The sequence below is a fragment of the Echinops telfairi genome, unplaced genomic scaffold (assembly GCF_000313985.2).
Source record: "Echinops telfairi isolate 266 unplaced genomic scaffold, ASM31398v2 ScPeMD7_31;HRSCAF=116, whole genome shotgun sequence".
NCBI lineage: Eukaryota > Metazoa > Chordata > Mammalia > Afrosoricida > Tenrecidae > Echinops > Echinops telfairi.
Window position 1 is genome coordinate 44783169 of NW_022103928.1, and position 10040 is coordinate 44793208.

Genomic DNA, 10040 nt, shown 5'->3' on the forward strand with positions numbered 1-10040 from the left:
AGTGCAGGAAGTGGGGCTGCTGGTCGCCGCGGAGGGAGGGTCTGGAGGGGGTGCCGGGCAGGAAGGAAAGCGACGCCTTTCTGGTGCAAGTCGAAGGCGGGGGTAGGCTTGCTTTTTTCCCCATGCCCAATGCTTTCCTGTGCCAGACTGTTGGAAGGGACTCTCAAAAGGAAGCATTCGCACCTGTCTCTCCAACCTTTGAGCTGCAAGCGATCTCAATATTTCCTAGCAGTACCCGCCCCCCCCGAAAAAAAAAGTATTTGCAATTTTCGCAAAGGAAACAGCATCTTCTTTCGGTGCCGAAGATTGGCTTTCTAAAGAAAACTAGGGGCGTAGGGAAATTTGACGACTGAAGGTAAGTTTCCTACCGAAGCAACCTAAAAGATCTCTAATAAGAGAGCCTCGTCAGAGACCTCAGTGTCAACGACAGGACTATAATGATCGAGAAACCTCCCGGCTTTTGGTGTCCTATATTTTTCGAGGGGAAAAAATAGGTCAGGTACGTGTAACCAGGCTGGTGAAGTGATTGGAAAAGTTTTTTTTTTGTTTTTGTTTTTCCCATAGCTTGTATCAACACCTTAAGTAGTTCCTAGCAATTGCTTTTCTGCAGACTAGAAGTAGTCTGTGGTGGGGTGGGGGAATAGGCAGGGTTTCAGAAAAGGAAGTTTTCTATCCGGTAGAAGACGGTTGAAAGTAACTATGCTTCTGATTATTGCCTAGGACAACTAGCGACCTAGAGAAATTACGTTTGGTTCCTTTTGTTTCTAAGAAAAATAGAGTTTGAAGTCTAGTGATTGCCAAGAAGTATCAACAATAACTGCAATAGGAAAGCATGTAACTTTAACTTCCTGCTCATTGGATGAATTCAGTTCTGCTTCCTCACCCCATTTTTTCCGTCCCAAGTTCCAGTGTCTGTGCTCTTTGACCAAGATTAGCTACAGTATGCTTACTCATCCTTTTATCTCTATATCTGAGTGCTTGGAAAGGGGGGCGGGGGCAGAATCATAAGAATGGGTGAGGAATCAGAGTTCTGCCAAGAGTCATAGGGTGACTCTTGTATGATAAATTGCCAAATCATAAATATGTATGGGAGAAAGATAGCCTTAACAGCTGCAGCCATTTAAAGTTACCAAACCATTCACTCAAATAAAAGTATGGAAACAGGGTTCCAACTTAAATTACACAGCTCTGGCCGCTTTCTCCCTGTTCTTTCCTTTTAACTTATAAAGAGTGGAACTGTGTCATATCTTTTTTTTTTTTTTGAAAAGGAAAGACTTTTCCTTATTTGTTGAGAGTATACATAGTAAAACATAGTTTCTAACTTTACAATTTAGTGATACTGATTACATCCTTGCAGCTGTACAACCATTTGCCCCCTCATTAACAAATTAATTACCCCATAAAGTCAATGTAACCTTTCATGTATATATTATAAATTTGATCCTGCATATACTAGTGTTAAAATAGCATCATGCTCGGGCAGATGGGCTGACTTTAAGATGACTTCAGGGGATATTTTTGAGTGAAAAAGAAAGATTTTTAATATTCTAGGTAACTGAGTATATACATCTCTTTGATATAACACCAAACTTGACAAATGGTATTTTCACCAATACCTTTTTAATTGAAATTAAAATATTTTAATATTTACTATTTAAATATTAAAATGTAATATCTACTATTACATTAAAATAAATTGGGCTCACTTAAAATGGATTTTTAGTAACATTTGGACGATGTTCACTTAAGTAATGCAGTACACACTGCTTCTAAATGTTGGCATGTGACATTCAAAAAGTTCATGTGTGATGTCACCATCTATCTCAACTGAAGAGAAGAAGCTGGTGGCAGGATAATGCTAATTTCTGCATAGTATTTTACATTTTGTTATGTCAGTGAACACTGCCAGTTATTTACTTGAAGTAACAGGCAGTTTGAAAACATGTCTGCCAAATGACTGTTTACATAGCCACCTGTCTGATACTCATTCTCTCAACAAAAATGGTCTGTGAATAAAGTGGGTAGGTCAGCTCACAGCTCAATCGCACACGTGTTTTCTGCAATTAAACCATATTTTGGTCTGCAGCAAAGCATCGTGGATAACCCCTCCCAATTTGTCTCACAGGCTACTAAAATGGTGTGTACTCTTAAGATCAAGACTCAATAAAATGAATGATTTTTACCTCTTTGATTACATTCTTAAGATTCTAAGTACTTTGATTTTATTAATAGCCCAATTGTAATTTTAATACTGTTTAATTTCCATAAATTTATTTAGCTTTCCCAGTTCTTTTTGTTATTGATTTTGTAGCTTCATTCTATTATGGTCAGATAAGATACTTTCGGGTTTCAGTTTTTTAAAACTTACTGAAATTTACTTTGTGTTTAAAAATAGTCTCCAGCAAACATGTGCAATGAAATAGTGTGTGTACCTTGCTACCATTGAGTGGTGTGTGCTACATCTGTTAAGTCCAAATGGTTAACATCATGCAGGTCTTGTTTCTTTATTCCTTTTAAAATGGTTCCATCCATCATTAAAAGGCGGTGCGTATCCTGTCCTTCTGTCTCATAATAAATTTTCACTTAAAACTCGTCATATATTAGCATTGCCACTCCTGATTGCTTTGTATTACTGCTTGCTTATGTCAAGTATCTCTACCACCACTTTAATCTATTTATGTACCTGTGCTTAAGGTGTCAAATAGACGCATTGTATTTGTAGTCCGGTTTACCACTGTTTCTTTACTAGAATATTTAATCCATTTATATTCACCGCAATTAATTGTCCATAGAGAATTTACTTCACACATTTTGTTAAACATTCCCCGCATCCCTTTCTTGGTGAGATTGAGGCATCTTTGTTCTCTACCTTCAAAGCTGTGTTCTTTTTTAGAAATATATTTTTTTCCTTTGTTGTTACTATTTTTTTGCATAATTTTTATTACCAAATCACTAACGGTATATACTCAAGTACAGCCGCCCCGAGTATGCGCCAAGGCACCTAGTTTTACCACAAAAACTGCGTTAAAAATGTGCTGGAAAAACTTGGCTTCTACTCAAGTGTATATGGTAGATTCCCTTTAACACCTGAGTTTTCTTATCTATACCAGTCATCTGCATTTTATTTTTATGTTATTGTCTATTACAGTTGTGTATAGCCACAATCCCTCATCTTGTAATTTTATTTTCTTACATGTATTCAGGTGGTTGTTTAGTGTCAACACTGGATTGTTGGGCTGGGATCATGTTTTCTTTCTAGAGAACTCCCTTTAATATTTGTTGCAGGGCTAGTCTGGTGGTTACAGATTCCCTTAATTTCTGTTTATCTGGGAAAATACTAATTTGACCCCCACTTTTGAATGATAATTTTGTTGGGTAAATTATTTATGAATAATAGTCATTTTCTTTCAAGGCTTTGTATGTGTAACCCCATTGCCTTCTTGACCACATAGTTACTGGTGAGAAGTAAGCATTTAATCTTCGTGCTGCTCTCAGAACTCCATCTTTGTACTGGCAAGTCAGTTACTACGTGTCTCGGGCGTTTCTCTTAAGCTTTTGCCTGTATGGGTCTCATTGAGCATCTTGGGTGATAATCTCATTTCCAGATTTGGGAAATTTTCTATGATTATTTCTTCAAAAATATCTTACAGACTTCCTTTCTTCTCTTTCTGGAATTCCTGTTGTGTGTGGATTTCTCTTCATGTTGTCCCACAGAGCCCTTATGCCCTGTTAATTTTTTTCCACTTGGTCTTCAGAGTAAGTAATCTCAGAGTCTTTGTTTTCTAGTTCACTGATTCTTCCTTCCATTGTTTCCATTCCACTTCTGCATTCCTCTAAGGTACTTTCCTGTTATTTTATTACTAAGCTTTGGAATTTCTCGTTGCTGTTTTCTTCAAGGTTTCTATCTCCTTACCAAATTCCTTGTTTTGTTGTTTTGTTGAATTCTAAAACTTTCCCCATGTTTTCCTTCATCCCATCAAGAAAACTTAATACTAGTTTTGGGATGTCTTTGTCAATAATTTCATGGCAATAAGGGCCTGAAATATTAGGTTAATCTTTCACTGGTGAGTAAACAGAAAATATCCGCTGTTCTGGAGATTCACAAACTTCCATATCTTTCACAGTTCCTTCCAAAAGCTTCTTTTTGTCTTTCTCCTCATCGGTGCTAAGTGATGGGAGCATGATTTGAGAGACTACCTCCCGGCTGGTACTGCTGGCTGAGGCTCCAAACCGAAAGGAACCTACTGATGACTTCTCTTGATCTGTGCTGCCCCCACCATGGTGCGGATTTGGAGAAACTGGATGGCTGGAGGATGACAGAGTGCCTCTAGTTTGAGGCATCCCATCCACCTCTGTTAATACCCCCAGCTGCACCCTTGGTGCCAGGATGTTCATTTTAGCATCATCTCCAAGGTGCATCAGCCTTGAAGGAAGAATTGACAAATGGCCATGGACACGGTTATCTTGCAGAGAGCATCCTTACTAAACATCCGAGACACATGCAGAACTGAGCAACTGAAGGGGTGCAGCACCTCTCCTGTGACGTCCTGTGTCATATGTTGTTGGTTGCTGTGGAGGTTCAGGGTGGCCACATATGTGCAGAATAGAATTGCTCCATGGGGTTTTCAAGACTGAACTTAACAAAGCAGATTGTCTTCTGAGCTGCCCCAGGTGGGCTTGAACTGCTAATCTTTTGGCCCAGTCATTGAGTGCTTAACCATTTCTGCCACCCAAACCAAAACCAAACATGATGTCATGAGTTGATGGCAATTCATAACATCCCTGTAGGACTGGGTAAAACTGCCCCATCATGTTCCCAAGGTTGTAGCTCTTGGTCTCTTATGGAAGCAAGCCGCCATAGCTTGGTCCCGAGGAGCAGCTGGTGGGCTTGAACAGCTGATCTGATTTTTGCATTATCAGCCAAATGTTTAACTGCTGTGGCCAGGCCTGCCAGGTTGTAGTACTGAAACCACTGCTCCACTCCTAGCAACCCCATGCACATCAGAGTGATGGCCAGCTCTGTGCCATCTCCATGATTGGTTTCAGTCAGTAGGGTTTTCACTAAGTGATTTTGAGAAGTAGATGGCCAGGCTTTTATTTTTTTACTATCTCTAGTGGCATAGTGATTACTCAGTGGGCTGCGAAACACAAGGTCAGCTGTTTGAAACCACCAGCTACTCCACAGGATAAAGACAAGACTTTCTACTCCTGTCTTGGGAACTCCCAGGGGCAGCCCTGCCCTGTTCTGTAGAGTCACTATGACTTGGACTCTGGCAGTGGATTTGGTTTTAGTCCATTGTAATTTAGAAGCCCCACAGAAACCCGTTAAGAGTCATAACAACATGGCAGCCTCCATATTGATTGGTGATTGCTGCATAAGGTGCCATGACCCAGGAATTGACTCCACTGGAAGGCAAGAATTCTATCACTGAACCACCACTGCTGTGGTACACCTCCCGCTACTCCCCCGCCCCAATCTCCCCAAATCGAGTTACTAACATTTATCTAGAGTTCCTGATCTCAAGCTACCTGAGAAACCCTGGTGACACTGTCAAGGTAAATGCTGGCCTACTAACTACAAAGCCAGTAGTTCAAACCCACCAGCCACTGTGTGGAAGACAGATAAAGGCTTTCTGCTTCTGTAAAGATTTACTGCCTTGGAACCCTACATAGGGTCCCTCTGAGTCAGAATCAACAGATGGCAGTGAATTTGGGTTTCGAACAAGAACAACCTAAAGATCCCACTTAATTACTTGTGACATTTCAGATAATGATTCTCATCGGGTAAACAGATCCAATTGAAATCCATTCTGCTTTATTTTTGTCCTAATTGGCATTCTTCTAAACCCAAACTCACTGCCTTCTGCCATCGAGTCAGTGCTGACTCATTGCAACCCTATACGACAGAGTAGAACTGTGCCCCCCCCCCCAACTACACACGCGCACACACACACACACACACACACTGAGTTTCTGGTACAGTGATTGTTTATGGGAGTAGAAAGACCCGCCTTCTGTAGAAGGCAGCTGGTGGTTTCGAAGCACTTGTCTTGTGGATTGCAGCCCAATGCGTAGCCACGGTGCGTCCAGGGCGCCTATCTTTCACAAACTTATTTTGAACTACTGTTTGTTATAATACTGTACTAAATTACTCTTCAGAGGGGTACAGAATGAAAGTTTCCTATGACTTTGATATGTTACCTTTTTAGATTCTACTCCTTTGTCTCTGTGTCTAAGTGTAGTGATCATTAAAATTGATGATAAAGTTCAGTTAACCCAACCTTTGCATTCAACTTTTAAGTTGCTTACCTGTATTCTAACTCAGAGCCATTGAGTTGAGTCCAACTCATAGTGACCCTGCACCACAGAGTAGAACTGCCCCGTAGGTTTCCAGAGCGTTACATCTTCATGGGAGCAGAAAGCCATATTTTTATTCCATGGAGAAGCTAGTGGGTTTGAACTACTGACCTTGTGGGTAGCATCCCAATACCTAACCTACAACCCCAACCAAGGCTCCTTCTAAATCATCTTTCTCCCACTAAGAAACTGGTGGGGAAACCACCAGTAGCTCTCAGGGAGAAAGACAGGGCTTTCTACTCCATAAAGAGTTGTAGTCTCAGAGACGGTTTTACCCTGTCCTTTAGGGTTGCAATGAGTTGGCATGGACTCGAAGACAGTGAGAAGAATTATAGAAAGTGACTCTGTTCATTCATTGCCCTCTAGTAGATTCTGACTCAGCGACTCTAAAGGGCAGTGTCGAACCACCCCTGTGGGTTTCTGAGACTTTAACTGTACAAGTGTAGAAAATCTCATCTTTCTCCCATGCAACAGCCGGTTTTGAACTGCAGACCTTCCAGTTGACAGCCCAACACATAACCTACTACGCCAGTGGTTCTCAACCTTCCTAATGCTCTGACCCTGTCATACAGTTCCTCATGTTGTGGTGACCTCCCCAACCATAAAATTATTTTCGTTGCTACTTCATAATTATTTGCTACTGTTTTGAATTGGGCGACCCCTGTGAAAGGTTCGTTCAACTCCCCAGGTTGAGAACCACTGTACTAAGCCATGAGGGCTCCATATGACGCAGCTGGAAACTGTTTTTCTTTTGATATAACATCATATGCCATGTTCACTAGTAGAATGCTTGTCATTGTGACTGCATTATGTCAAATTGATTTTTAACTTTCAGGTGACTACTAAATGCTGGGTTTAATACTTTCTCATCTTGTCTTTTTAAAACACTGAAGGGGAACTACCAAGATGAAAAAAATATGTAAATAATTCTCATGTTATTTATCCAACTCTTTTTCTGAAGTACTTTTCATGGTACTTACAGCATGAGTTTTTGAGAACACACCACCTATATCTCCCATCTGACTTTTCAAGGAATGTTTTGTATTAATTGTTTTGCTGGTGTCAAATATACTCCTTACATTCATTCCACTGTGTGTATGTAGTACAACCAAATAGTCCCAAGGCAGGAGGTAGCTGAACTTAATCAAGTTAAAGTTGTGTCAGGTAACTAACTGTCTTCAGATATCTTGCTGATATCTTACTACAGAAACTTTGATCTAGTTTACCATTAGATCACATTTAAAAAGCTGTTTGCCGTACCCAAACCTCTAAGACTAATAAGAGGTATCATAGGAATATGAAATAGCCTAAGAGGGAGAAATGAAATAACTATGTAGGACTTCAGTAACAGTTTAGCAAAGAAATTATTACTTTGTCAATGTTTTAGTAAGGAAGTTATATTCTTTGATTCAAAGACTTCATTAAAATTTTTTCCCCAATATAACACAAATTGTATTCTGATTTACTGTCTGTTTCATCTTGGCCTTTGGGGGCACATTTCGTAGAAAAAGCCTAAACATCATTTGCCACGTATAAAAGACTAGTAGGTAAAATGACATAGCCAAGTGCCTAATGGCGTTTTCAGTGTGCACTTTTGATGAAGATGCTCCTGTCGTGACCACTTTGTATTAAAGCTTGAAAGTACTTCTGGGGGGGAAAAAAGTACTCAACCTTTTTTTCCATTTGATTCATTGTTCAGTACAAGAGACTAATCAGAACTTACATTTGTAGTTATATGAGTCACCAGTGCTAAATGCTATTTTGTTCTCCATGTGGGTTATAGCTTTACATATTTACCTTCACTCCAAAAAGAAACCAGTCTGTCATTTGGTAACCACTAATCTTCTGTCTTTCTCTGGGTATATGTATTCTCTATCTTTCATAGAAATGAAGTCTTGTCGTCTTTGGGGGCTGGTTTCTTTCCCTTAGAATGTATTTAAGTTTCATCCAGAATATCAACATCAGTACCTCATTTTATTTTTTTCCCCCATTCTAGTAATATCCCATTTTGTAAATTTATCTCTGCATGCATCGATCAGTTGATGGGTATTTGGTGGTCCCTTACCACCACCACCACTACCCTACACATGCGCGCGCGCGCACACACACACTTTGGCTTTTTTGAGGAACTGTCAACCTGTGGTCCAAACTGGTTGCACCATTTTATATCCACCAGAAAAGGATGAGGCATCTAGTTTCTCCAGGCCTTCACTAATATTTTGTTGTATCTTTTTAATTTTAGCCATCCTTGTGGGTGTGAAATGGTTGTGGTCTCCATTCTCTGATGACTGATATTGAGCAGCTTTTCATATATGTTGTTTTTGGAAAATGCATTCAAATCCTGTGCCCATTTTGTGAAATACATACATGAACATAATCAGGTATTGCTACTAGGATTCTGGCTCATATGTGTGTGGATTTATTCCAAACATGCCTTGGGGTTAAGCATGTGTCTGATTCTAGTGGATGGCTTTAGACAAGTACTCTCAGTGGTAACACTTGTTTTATCTCATTCTCCACCACCATCAATTTAATTCTGATGACCCTATATAGAAGGTCGGAGACTAAATAAAAGAACATATAGCCTCATTTTTCTTCCTTGGAGTAGCTAGCTAGTGGATTTGAACTTCAGACTTTAGATTAGTAGTCCACCTTTAGATTTGACTAGGGTACCAGGGGCGGGGGTGGGGTGGTGGTGGAGAGGAAATGGTAATGGAATGATTTGGACGCTTCCCGGGAGCAAGCAAGGGAGCAGGAGAGGAGCCCACAACCTCTGCCATCCAAATCCTCTAGCTGTGACTCCCCAAAGACTTTTCAGGTGTTCCCCAGCGCCAGGCTCACCTGTACCCCTGCTCTGATCTGAGCTGGATCCAGTGTTGTACACAGACCAATTTCTGCATCAGTGTATATGGACCAGAGTCCAGGACTGGAGAGAGCTCAGGAGTGTTTAATGGGGCTCGGGCTGGTGTATCACCGCTAGTCCGAAAGGAGTTTCAGACCAGTGCAATCAGCAGAGACATTGAAACTACTACCAGATTTATTGGTGCGGGTGCTGCAACAGAAGTGGCTGGTTCTGGTGCTGATATTGGAACAGTATGTGGCAGCCTCATCGGTTAATCTATTTTCAGATGCTGTCCTGGGATTTGCTTCATCTGAAGCTATGGGCCTCTTTTGTTTGATGTTGCTTACTTGGTTTTGTTTGCCATGTAACAAAAATGATTGGCTATAAAGATGTTGGCACTCATATTATGGAATGGATATAATTCCTATCTAACTGACTCTAAAGACTAGTGTTAGTGTCATAGAAATTTACATTCTTTCCAAAGTCATTTTCATTAAAAATGAAAACTTTAAAAAAAAAGAAAAGGATAACACACCTTCATCTCTTACATTTATGCCTGATCTGTACTTAATTTTTGCACTTCGTGCTTTTGGATGTGGATATCAAGTTGTTATAGTACCATTTGCTTAAATGGCTATTTTTTTCTCATTAAATTGTCTTGGCACCCTTGTTCATATCAAAGAACCAGAAGTGTATGGGTTTATTTCTAGACTTTACAGTTGGTTCTTTTTTTTTTTTTAACCATTTTATTAGGGGCTCATACAACTCTTATCACAATCCATACATCAATTGTGTAAAGCACATTTGTACATTCATTGCCCTCATCATTCTCAAAACATTT

General features: G+C 40.1%; 1 pseudogene; it reads left to right on the forward strand.

The window, feature by feature from the left end:
• The first annotated feature begins 6661 nt into the window (after nt 1-6661).
• LOC101648558 lies at nt 6662-9567 on the forward strand (annotated as a pseudogene).
• Nucleotides 9568-10040: the final 473 nt, after the last annotated feature.